Raw genomic sequence first — 11,445 nt, 5'->3', positions numbered from 1 at the left:
ATTCAAGGTGTGTTGAAACCATCTGGGAAGGGACCTTAATACTCAACCATAAGTGCCTGATAAATGGTCTTGTAGATCCCCTCTGATTTAACATAAATTCTATTTTTTTAAATTAGAAGTGAAGAATGGCAAAGAAAGTGTTAATAATTCTTGCAAAAAAAAGAAGCATGTCTTTAATTGATTAATGTAATATAAAGCCTTGTGTTTCTGATGTCTATCAAGAAGAAGAAGAATGCAGGTTCAAGACATTCTAAAAAAATAATGTTCGGGTCAACAATTAATGCAACAATTTGAATACATTTTTTTGGACAATTTATAATGAAACTAACCAACAAGCTACATGGAGGGACAAGGTACGTTTTATCCGTTTGATTCCCGGCTATAAAACACACAAGCAGAAACAAAAAATCAAGCCGTTTTTTTCGTTTTTTCGTTTTGAGCAAAAAACAAAAAAAGAGGAAGCGGTTGTTTTTTTCGTTTTTTCGTTTTCACCCCCAAAATGAAAATACGACTCAATATTCCGTTTCATTGGTGGGCGGGGCTTCGGAGCCTGCCAGTGCACAATAAAGCTCCTGCCCATCACAATAAAGCTCTTGCGCTGGCAGGCACAGACAGACTGACTTTCATTGTATTGCCTGCCCCCACTGCACTTCCCCTAACTCTAAATCACAGCAAGTCGTGTACACAGTAATGACAGTCATAACCAGTGGTGTAGTCTAGTTTTTTCTACTGGGTATACTCCAACCTCATAAACCAAAGCCAGGTCAGGTTCTCATATATGTGCGCGTGCGCGTGCACTCACACGTCCACACACACACACACACACACACACACACAGCAGCAGCTCCTTTATTTCAAACTACCAATTAGATACTTATAGACATTATAGTGTCAGCAGCTCCTCCTCCTGCCATCAGGTAGAGCTGATGTTTCCTCTTCATCAGGTAGACCTGATGTTTCCTCTCCATCAGGTAGACCTGATGTTTCCTCTTCATCAGGTAGAGCTGATGTTTCCTCTTCATCAGGTAGAGCTGATGTTTCCTCTTCATCAGGTAGAGCTGATGTTTCCTCTTCATCAGGTAGAGCTGATGTTTCCTCTTCATCAGGTAGAGCTGATGTTTCCTCTTCATCAGGTAGAGCTGATGTTTCCTCTTCATCAGGCTCCCTTTCCTAAACGTTAACCTTAGCTCCAGCTGTAGTGTTCCCTAAAGCGGCAGTATTCACAGGACAAGCAACAGGCTTATTAAAACACTGAAATAGTTTCATTTAGCTTTGCTTTCTTTTCTTATTTTTTCTCCACTGACTGATGTTGGGTCATTAGAAGTTCTAGACTCATGTCCCTCTTCTTCTAAGTCAGGGGTATTCAGCTAAAATTCAGAGAGGTCCAGTCAGCAAAGGTCCAGAACATCATAATGTCTAACTTGAGTTACTGTGATATATGCTGATGTAACCTGGTAGTTTTATTAGAGTCTGCCTGTAATCAAAAACTGACCGTCAAATAAATTCAGTACGGTTCAAAAACATTTTGACATTTATTAATAAATAACTTATATATAACTGTATATCTTAGAATAAAGTGCAGAACTTAAAAAAGCATGCACTCTCAAGTCTCTGCACTCCAGCCATATCCACCCCTGTACAATAAAACCCTTCTTCAACTTCTCCGGTTCTGGTATAGTGGCTCTCGGCTCGGGTCTGCCTAGCTAACTCGTGACATCTTTTAATGACCCAACATCAGTCAGTGGAGAAAAAGAAAGCAAAGCTAAATGAAACTATTTCAGTGTTTTAATAAGCATGTTGCTTGTCCTGTGAATACTGCCGCTTTAGGGAACACTACAGCTGGAGCTAAGGTTAACGTTCAGGAAAGGGAGCCTGATGAAGAGGAAACATCAGCTCTACCTGATGGCAGGAGGAGGAGCTGCTGACGCTATAATGTCTATAAGTATCTAATTGGTAGTTTGAAATAAAGGAGCTGCTCTGTGTGTGTGTGTGTGTGTACGCGTGGACGTGTGAGTGCACGCGCACATATATGAGAACCTGACCTGGCTTTGGTTTATGAGGTTGGAGTATACCCAGTAGAAAAAACTAGACTACACCACTGGTTATGACTGTCATTACTGTGTACACGACTTGCTTTGATTTAGAGTTAGGGGAAGTGCAGTGGGGGCAGGCAATACAATGAAAGTCAGTCTGTCTATGAATGCCAGCGCAAGAGCTTTATTGTGATGGGCAGGAGCTTTATTGTGCACCGGTGGGCTCTGAAACCCCGCCCACCAATGAAACGGAATATGGAGTCGTATTTTCATTTTGGGGGTGAAAACGAAAAAACGAAAAAACCAACCGTTTCCTCTTTTATTGTTTTTTGTTCAAAACGAAAAAACGAAAAAACGAACCGTTTCCTGCTTTTTTTGTTTTTTGCTCAAAACGAAAAAACGAAAAAACGGCTTGATTTTTTGTTTCTGCTTGTGTCTTTTACAGCCAGGAATCAAACGGATAAAACGTACCTTGTCCATGGAGGTAGTCCTCTACAATAGAGGACATTTTTAGTTATTCAATGATTATTAGCGTGGATACAAGGTTTTAAGCTAATTACTCATTTAATTAAAGTGTCCCAACAAGTATTTCTGTGCTATTTAACAGGGATATATCATTTTCTTTAAGGTGGCATTAAGCAAAAATGAAAAACAAACTTAAAAAAAACCAAAGATTCATTATAAAATGTAAAAATCTGGTGTTATTGTTATATATTATGGACATTCTACTGTTTAATTTTTAAAATTAGTTTCCATACTTGTGTCTTATCTGCTCTGTGTAAACACAACCTACAGTTCAGCCACAAAATCACAGAAAAGAATGAGACATGTAGAATAACAGGATTTTTTAAAAATATACAAACTTTTAGCATTTTTAGTTTTGGATAATTTTTCTGACAAACACAAAGTCAAAGGAGAGTTGAAAGTCTGACTGATGTTTCAGTTTTACAAAGAGAAACAAAACCATAGACGTGAAATTAGATGTTAGTTTCTAAGTTTTAGTTTAAATTGCTACCATATAGAAGATTTTTTCTTAAAATGAAAGAAATACGGTCCAACTTTCAAACAACTGTTGCATGAAAAAAACATGGATTTGCCATTGTATCTAACCTTAAGGTGGAAAAACTAACTACAATTTCAACATTGCACACCAGGAACCGCTATCCCATGCAGCTATTTCTACATGTTATGAGTGAAACATTTTATACCTGAAGAGCAGCTGGATGAAGAGGTAGCAGACTGTTATTTGACTGCAGTGACGTCAGTTCAAGGTTGGAATTCAGCCCTGACAGCTTAACGCTGTGGAGGTGTCCTTGTTTAAGGACACAAACAGGCCAGCACATGCTACAAATAATGGGTTGGGAAAGGAAGGAAACTTCAGTGAGGATTCCTGCGTCAATAAAAGGGATTTCGATCTTCTGACAGCAGGGCGTCAACCTCAACAAAAGTTACATAACTTCAAACTCATCTTGTAGATTGCAAGATAAATGACGCATTTAGCATTACTTTACCTCTAACATGACGACAAGAATCAGAACTGATATTTCACCCTCAAACAATCCAAATGTATGACAGTCCTTCACCCAGAAATAAGGGGCATAACTCTCATTTTGGGGCATAGCTGTAACCTATAAACTTGTATATCGCATGGTTCCCTGTCCGAAACTGATGCAAGACTAACATGGCTATAAAACTGCCAGGTGATGGATTATTCAAGGTGCGGTGAAACTGTCTGGGAAGGAACCTCAATACTGCATCTTAAGTACCTGATTAGTGGTATTGTAGAACCCATTTACTTTAATATTAAGGAAGTCAGGGCAGCACAGTGGCTTGGTTGTTAGCACCATCGCCTTGCAGCTAGAAGACCCTCAGTTTGTGTCCCAGCTTTCTCGGGATCTTTCTTTATGGAGTTTGCATGTTCTCCCTGTGCATGCATGGGTTTTCTCCGGGTACTTCAACTTCCTGTCACAGTCCAAAAACGTGCTGAGGTTAATTGGTAGCTCTAAATTGTCCGTATCTATCTATCTATCTATCTATCTATCTATCTATCTATCTATCTATCTATCTATCTATCTATCAGATGGAGGAATTAACAAAACATTCTCCATCCGCTCATCTTTAAAACAGCAGTTCCCCTCTTCAACCTTCCTTCTTTTAGATGAAGTCATGCTGTCATCTCTCTCTCTTCCTCTCTACTGTACAAAAAGCTCCATGAAAATCTACTCTGGTGAATTTATCAGAGATTGGTCCGGACAGAACCATCACTCTGCAATCTGATGATGTATGCTCTATATTATGTCGGATTTATTTGACAAACTTTGCTTCATTTGTCACCTAAACTGGAGAGTTTGAAAGTAAAATCTCCACAGTTCAGAGCAGAATCAGTGGAGACTAGAGTCTGGTCAACAGCACCCCCTGAAGGTCTGATGGGAGACCTACAGTCAACAGCGCCCCCTGGAGGTCTGAGAGGATGAAACTGGATGAAACCAGAACCAGAGATCATTAAGACAGATTTATTAAAAACCTCCCGACATTTAAAGGACTTATTCTTCTGTGTTTTTATTAATGAAAGATGACATCATTTTTAATAACGAATTCAACATCTATCTATCTATCTATCTATCTATCTATCTATCTATCTATCTATCTATCTATCTATCCAAAAAGGACTTAAAGGACTTCTTCTTCTGAGGTTTTAGAGAGGCAGATACAACACCTTTCAAGAGAACGAATTAAACATCCATCCAGCCATCCATCCATCCATCCATCCTCTATACACCGCTTTATCCTCACTTGGGTGGCGGGGGGTGCTGGAGCCTATTCCAGCTGACTCGGGTGAAGGCAGGGGACACCCTGGACAGGTCACCAGTCTGTCACAGGGCTACATATACAGACAGACAATCACACTCACATTCACACCTACGGGCAGTTTAGAGTTATCAATTAACCTCAGCATGTTTTTGGACTGTGGGAGGAAGCCGGAGTACCAGGAGAAAACCCACGCATGCACAGGGAGAACATGCAAACTCCATGCAGAAAGATCCCAGGCAGGGATTTGAACCGGGGATCTTCTTGCTGCAAGGAGAAAGTGCTAACCACTACGTCACTGTGCTGAAAATTGTTGTCACTGTTGGTGGATATATGAGTTTGTTCACAGTCTCCAGTAATTTTAACTACAACAAATCCGCTTTTTAAATGCTATAGAGGCGACCTGTGATCTCTGTTTGTTCATTTTACATTAATTCTCATGTAAATCAGCATCACATCAGTGTGTGTGTAAACCTAGTGAACACAAACCACAGAAAAAAGAAAAAACAGTAGTAAGAAACACAGAACAGCTTGTTTTATTTTTACAGCACCAGAGAATTCTTCTCACTCTCCACATTCAAGAAATCCATAAAGACACATCTTTTAAAACTGACTCAGAAATGTCCCCTTTCCTCCACCATATTCTATTTATCCATTTATTTATTATGGTTAAAATTAGTTTGCGTGTCCTGCTTTGTTAAGCATCTTTGACTATCTTGGAAAACATTATTTTAATCATTACTATTATTAATGACAAGAATTTAGTCATCCAAGCCCCCAAACTCCGCCCACCTGCAGATAGAGCCGGTGTGCACAAAGGAAGCAAAAAAACAAAAAAAACAAAACGAAATGCATGGCACAGTCGTGATGGGCAGAGAGGTTTAGATGAAGGTACCAGACAGAAACGATGGAATTGATCAATCTGCTGTGTCTCCTGACGATCACTGGAGTGATCATCTGTAAAGATAAAGGTGAGTTTTAACTTTAGAAATACAGTTTGTTTGTTGTTTCCTGTCGGATCACATCGCGAGTCTTAAACACACAACAAACACACAACTCTGACGACCTCCGGCTCGACAGCTCGTCCTCATCAAAGCAGTTTTCAGGCCAGAACTGTGAAGTTTGACGCATTTTAAACCGATTTAAAGCAGAATTTAACACCAGTAAATGTTCTCTATTGAGTATTTGTTTGTTTTTTGTTTGTTTGTTTTTACTCCTGTTGGTTCTCATGTTTTGATCTGTGTGAATATTAAACATGGAGGATTGAAGCTCATTAAGTTTCTTCATATGTTAAATGGTTACGAAAAAGAGGAAATGCGCGGTGGGGTTTTCATGCACCCACTCACACACCCACTCACAACCACACCATTCACACACACATTCACACACTGGTGGCGGAAGCTGCCTTGCGAGGCTAACTACGACCCACCAGGAGGAAGTAAGGTGTCTTGCTCAGGGACACCATCGACACGACGGGCCGAGGATCGAACCGCTCGGATGCGCAGTAGCTCATCAGGCAAACGTCTCCATATGTCACACGACTCCTGATGTTTGATGCACATGAATGACGTTGATGCAGTTAAGCGCTTCGAACATCAACCAATCACCTGAACCCAAAACACTAATAATCTGTATTTGCTCCAAGCCCGTGTGAAAATTATATCAGTCTGTATTTATAGAGCGCATCTGAACATCTAAATGTTTCATCACACAAAATGTAAATGAGTATGTAGGGTTACAAACAGACATGTCAAATAAGAAACATGGTCTTCAGTAATTATTATTGTTATTATTATTGTTGTTGTTGTTGTCATTGCATTCACTAGAAAACAGACAATCATCCAGTGGAGTCCAACAGGAATGAGCATGGTGACTCAAATCCAAAATAATCCACGAACCAATTAACTGTCTCGATTGCACTTCATGTTATTGACCACTAGATGTCCTACTGGAGCTCCGTGTGTTAGAGTGCCTGTATAACCAGAGTGGCGACAACTGGGGATTTGACGCCATTTTGTTTCCATTCACTCAATATGGGACGTGCAGCGCGAGGTGCACATTCACGTAAACTAGCCATTTGTGGATTGTTTACTGATTTCAAGACATGTTTTGGACAAAATATTTTACTGGCTTGTTTTGTCTGGATGTCCAAGGTTGGATTATGGCCGTTTTTTGTGGAATATTTTCATCTGTGACTAGTTTTGAGCCTTCAAAGGTGAGCTGTGCTGTTTACATTATTTGCTGTTTGTTGGACAAATGTGTTTATAGTACCCGCTGTGGTAATCATATCTGAAAGTGGTTTATACCGGCGGATTCATGAGAATCTAAGCTTTCCATCGGTGTATAATGTTTCTATCATCGAGTTTGCAGCTTCAGTCAATTTAGCAAAATCTGTTTGCATACGTATTTCATGCATCTCCATGCATGAAAATGGTCAAAGTCAAAATAACCACAACTGCCTAAAATCACATCAAACTTTTCTATCTGTCATTCACCCATACATCATAACATGAAAGTACATAATAAAAATAAAATATTCCACAAAAAACGGCCATAATCCAACCTTGGACATCCAGACAAAACAAGCCAGTAAAATATTTTGTCCAAAACATGTCTTGAAATCAGTAAACAATCCACAAATAGTTAGTTTTCGTGAATGTGCACCTCGCGCTGCACGTCCCATATTGAGTGAATGGAAACAAAATGGCGTCAAATACCCAGTTGCCACCACTCTGAATACAAGCACTCTTCTGCTGTGTGTCAATGAAGCCTCCAGTCATGAAGCATGTTTAGAATAAAGTGTCAAACCTGCAACAAAGCTTCGATCAACCATCACCAGATGTTGAAACATCTTCTATTTGTTCATAGACAAAAACAGAGGAATTAAAGACAAATTAATGTCAGCATTTTAATGTCCTTCTTTGCTGTGTTTGATGTTTTCTGCCTGAGTTTTGTATTCTAGGAGGGATTCTTCATGTGTTTTACAGGCAACTGTTTGTCTAATAGACGTCTGCTTAATAAAACAGATGTTTTTGGATGTTAAAATAATGAAATATTTAGCTGATGCTGAATGCTGCATGAATTAATCTAATTTTAACATACAACACACTGTGACTATACATGTAATCTCCAGGTTTTAAGGTGGAATCGGATCAAATCTGTCCTGATGTGAACCTTTGAAAAATATTTCCCCTTGTTATCGCCCTGCTTTTTCTTGATTTTTTTACTTTTAAAATTATTTTGATCACCACACAGACCTCCTTATTCAGCATTGCACTTAAAAATATTCATATATTTCACATTTATTGCAATAATTCCACACACGAGGAGTTCTTATCACTGTGAAAATGATTTCTAAATAGTAAAGTAGCTCCTGATAACATATTTAAAGGAAATTATATTTGATCCAGTTTATAAATTGATGTCTTTCTAGAAAACGTGTCTGACCAGAATTCTCCTTTAAATCAGCTTCAGGTCAGTTTGTTTCTGTCAAACAGCAGAAATAAACTGAAAACAATCATTTAAAAGTCCAAAATAGCAACAAAGAAGTAGAATCTAACAGCAGTATTTACTGATCTGTCGGGTTTTTGGGGAGATTTCTTCACTGCAGTTGAAGGTTTCTGTATTTTAGGATATATTTATGATACAATATTTGTATTTCCTGTGTTACTGAAAGCTGTTTTTTATTGTCAAGTAGAGTATTTTTAAAGAAAGATGAAGGATTTAAAGAAGAGTGTACAGAATATGTACACACACACATATATGCATAAATAGTCAACTTAGACTCGGCAGAAACAGATATGAAAGAAATAAATGTAAACTTTCTTTTTTACCTTTTACTACATGCAGATTTCTTTTCTCCACACAATCAGAGCAAGACAGCATCTGTGCACTTTTAAACTGAGCTGATCTGGTTTCTGCCTCAGTAACGTTCTGATGGAAAAGAGAAATGTGAGAATTTCTGCTAACAAAGAGCAGCTGAAGTTAAATATTTACATTAAATATCAAAGTCAGTGACAGTTTTTTGTCCTATTTTCCCCTCTGATGCTGGACTGTGTTGTCTAGATGTTGTTTTGTCTGAACTTCCTTTTCCACCATTCAGGTTGTTTCCAGTCACCAGCAGGTGGCGTCAGAGTCTCTTTACTGCAGCCTCACATGGACCCGTCCAGTCTGATGCTGTTGCGTCTTTAACTTCTACTTTTTACCTGGTTTCTATTGTGAACACTTAACCTCCACTTTACTGTTGTTAACATGAACTCAGTGAAACATTTAAAAATCATCTGACACATTTAAAGTGATCAGTGGACCTTTTCACCAACCAAGTCCCAGCCCAACTTCATGGAAAGCACCAACAAACACATCCATTTATAGGTACATTGTTGTTGGCCCAAAGACAGACGTTTGTAGCTGCCCAGTATATCCAAAGTTCCGATGCAACATTCGAACAAAAACATGAAAAGGCTTAAAGATTTTTAAATCCGGAAAATACAACAAATTCGATGTTTTAATGTATCGAAAGGGGACAGTTGCTCGTTAACAAGAACCAACTGCCAGTGTGAGACATGAGACTTTACAGGAGCAGATGAAGACTGTTTGGATTCTCTACCTTCTCATGTTGGCTTCATGGTGAATCCCTGCTGAGCTGTTTAAAGGATCACTTTAACCTGATTCTAATCACAATGAATCTTCAAGAGTGGAGAAAACAAAGAGCCGAACATCTGATCATGACTGAGTTTGAAACTGGAGTTTTGTGGCACAGATTAGCTGCTTCAGTTTGGTGTGTGGATTTCAAACCGTATTTGATTTGAGCGATGTCTCCAACTACAATCTCCGCCACAGAGATCTGGATGATTTGACCTCTGCGGATGACTGTAAATTTCTGTTCCTGTTCGATGCGACTCTGCAGCCCGCGGACCAGCTTCTCCATGGACCAATCTTTGAAGGCCGTCACCAGTACCACGATAGTGACCGAGAACAGGATGGCGGTGCCCTCAATCCAGCTGGCATGGGCCTCGTCCTCGCTCTCTGCACCACCTGCAGCTTGCCCGCATGCCGGAAACAAATAATGACAGTTAGAACTAAACTAGACGAGCCCACAGTAGAGGGCAGAACCACGCCCTCTACTGGCGAAAACCCTGCCCTGGCAAAAACCCTGCCATGCATGATACTCTATCAATTTTGATCATCCTACGTATATCCCTTCCTACTTGATCTGCTGACCTCTAACTCCACAACTGAGCAGGGGACCTTAGACTGATCTTCAGTGCCAAGTTTGATTATCCTGACTTCAGCACTTGCAGAGATATCTGACCGGACATACACACATACATACATACATACCCACATTCATACTTACCCAGCCAGATACCGCACCGAATGCAGTAACCCCGCAGACGTATGTCAGGCGTGGTTAATAACAAAATAAACAGACTGACCACTGCAAATGACAAAAAATAGGTTAGCTAACAGCAGCTGGGGAATTCTGAGTAAAGGTTGAACATTGTTTGTTCAGACAAAAACAGCAGTTCCAGTCATCATATTAGCAAAAAGCACAGTTCCCCATCCTTCACAAGGGGAACTACTGTCAGAAAGATCAGAAAAGTGGTGAGAGAATGTACAACAATGATGATGATGTTCAGCAGCTTCAGCTTGTGTTTCTTGAAGTAGTTTGTGATGATTTAGAGGTCTACTCTGGATTGTTGTCCTGCTGTAAAAGCAACTTTTCAATTTTCGCTTCACGGGCTGCATGATATTTGTGTCCTAAATGAGCTATAGCAGATTTTTCGTAGGATTGTAACTGCAAAGATTTTTACAGAATCTAAAAATACTGGGATAAGCTTTAAAATAAGTTGTAATTTGTAGGATCTATGAGACCACTGACTTTCATTGTTGCCCCCTGGTGGGTTGTAGAAAGAGAGGCCGAGCAAGACTATGGCAGCGATTTCCAGGATGATGAGCGTGACGTCCTGCAGAGCGTCCCACACCAGCTGCAGGAACATCTTGAGCTTTTTTGGAGGGATGATGTTCTTCCCAAATGCAGCACGACGTTTCTCCAAATCATTGGGGTCACCAATGATTATTCATAATAAAACATGAATAATAATAATTATAATATCAGCTGTTAAGCTTTCATAGGCTGCATTTGATGTGATAATGTTGAACTTGACAAACTGTTTCTGCCACGTCTTTGCTTTTGATCTCTTCCTGTCATCCTCACAACAGCAGAATTCATAAGCCGTGATCTACCAAGGGACTGCAGATGGAAATTAGCTTAAGGCTAACTCTGATGCAATACATCAAATGGCAACATTTATGTTTTTACTGTACATGGTCCCTTTTAAAATAATTAATAACAATAATAATAATAATAAAGCTGAAGTGTGTCGCGTAAAATAATCAATCATAAGCCAAGAAGTAGGAATTAGAGTACTGATAGCACTGAAAACACAGTTGAGCTCTGTTTAAAACTGCAAACAATCTGCAATCTGTTTTTGTTCAGCACCATTTTTGCTATAGCCAAATCTCTGCTGATCATGAGGAGGGTCAGGTGGGAGGCACCAGTGTTGGGCAAGCTACTTGGAAACTGTAATGAGCTAAGCTACCA

The sequence above is a fragment of the Acanthochromis polyacanthus genome, chromosome 5 (genome assembly GCF_021347895.1).
Source record: "Acanthochromis polyacanthus isolate Apoly-LR-REF ecotype Palm Island chromosome 5, KAUST_Apoly_ChrSc, whole genome shotgun sequence".
Taxonomy (NCBI): domain Eukaryota; kingdom Metazoa; phylum Chordata; class Actinopteri; family Pomacentridae; genus Acanthochromis; species Acanthochromis polyacanthus.
Note: the sequence above shows the minus strand (reverse complement) of the source record.